Below are 1,812 nucleotides of genomic sequence, written 5' to 3'. Positions count from 1 at the left end.
AAAATGGCAGCTGTTTGTTTACGCGTTCCCACGACTCCATGCCAATTAGGCATCGTCATTCCGTCAGCCGCTTGTCTTCCCTGATTAGACACCCCTCAGCAGACAAGGCGAGGGGCGCAAAGCCGCGCGCAACGAGAGGCCTGAGGAGACAGAGAAGGCCCGGAGAGCAGAGCTCCACCGCGGGCGCATGCAGCGGCGCATGAGGCCGCCTTCTCTGCCGCTGAAAGGGATCGTTTTGTTGCATTTATTGGATCATTTCAACCATGCAGCATATCATGAACATACGGGGGGGAATTAATAATCGGCTTCGTGATGGAGGTCATGAACGCTTCAGGCATTCTGGATTGAAGTCTCAATGATTATACACCTTTTTCCCGCCATAATAACATTATATATAATGTAGTATAATCTGAATTACATCACTATGAAATACAGGTTTGATTAAAATCATAATATGAAAGTAAATCTGGAAGTTGAAGTCAATGTGATTTCAAAGTAAAAGAAAATTTCTTAATAAAAAAACAACTTTTGTTTTATGTGTTTAAACACATTAGTAAGCATAAAAAACGACTGAATTAATGACATTTATTTTTAAAAATATAGAAACTTGGCGCAAATAATAAATGTAAACATGATCCCCCAGATTCAGTAAATCAGTGAAGTTGAAGCACAAACCAAAGAAAGAATGCATTGTAACCTGAAGAAAATTGTTTTAAATAAATCAAAAGAGACGGTTTCAGCTGCAGTTGAAGTCAGCAGAGATCTGAGTGATGGGGGGGGGGGGGGGGGGGGGGGGGCGTCGTCAAGATCAACAAAAGGCGCGTCTTTCCCGTCGTTTAACTGTGACCTGCTGACAGGGATCCGCCTGCCTGCGCCGCCGAGGAGTCCCTCAAAACGGATGTGCGCTTCTGGGTATTATTGGATTACTTTACGGTTTACATTGTAATTAGGCTCAAGTGACTGAAGTGACATCTGACTCCTTCATCCGCTGCAGGAGCCCTTTATGAATCTGAAATCATATCAGTCTTTTGGTGCACTGGACCCCCCAACAAGTTTCCTGGACACAAGCAAAAAACTTTTTTTTTAGCTACAAAATATAATTTGATTTCAAAAATGCTTTTAACTCTGAAAATAAGTTACTTTTTCTATTACTTGTAATATATATAACTTTATTTTTAGTGCATGTACAATAACTTTTCATCAGTCAGATGAAAGTTGTTCCTTGTGTTTATCAGGAATCAGGAATCTTTATTGTCATTTTATCACATGATAAAACGAAATTACGTTCTCTGGTTTACATAAAACTGTTGAAATGGAATAGGACATATTTTACCACATCCATACTTTATTGTTATTTTACAGTTAATAGTAAGATATTGTTCTATTTAAACTAAAACTGATGCTTTCAAGAAAATTACTTAGTTCTGTAAAAATGTTCCTGTGAAGTAATTCAGGATGAAAGGTGATTGGCAGGAGAAAATGTTGCATCATCTTCTGTCAGATTTTAAGAGATTAATAATCTGATGTTAATAAAAGAGGGAATAGAGAAGATCCAATATAACATCGGAAAAAAAACGTTTTTTCAAAATTGTAGGAGGAAACTTGTACGTTGTTGTTCCAAACCAGCAAAGTTGCATTTTTAAGTTCTATTTTATATAATCTGTCTGTCGTGCATATATATTGTTCTTTCAAAAAAAGAAATAAAGGAAGATGCATTTCCTATCATAAAAAAGAGATTGATGTCCTCCTCAAAATGTTAATAGTAGCATTTCAGTTTATGAACAACAGTCCTCCGAACCACTAGGAGGCAGT

This window comes from Oryzias latipes, chromosome 16 (assembly GCF_053564925.1).
Source record: "Oryzias latipes strain Hd-rR chromosome 16, Olatipes_Hd-rR_3.1".
NCBI lineage: Eukaryota > Metazoa > Chordata > Actinopteri > Beloniformes > Adrianichthyidae > Oryzias > Oryzias latipes.
Note: the sequence above shows the minus strand (reverse complement) of the source record.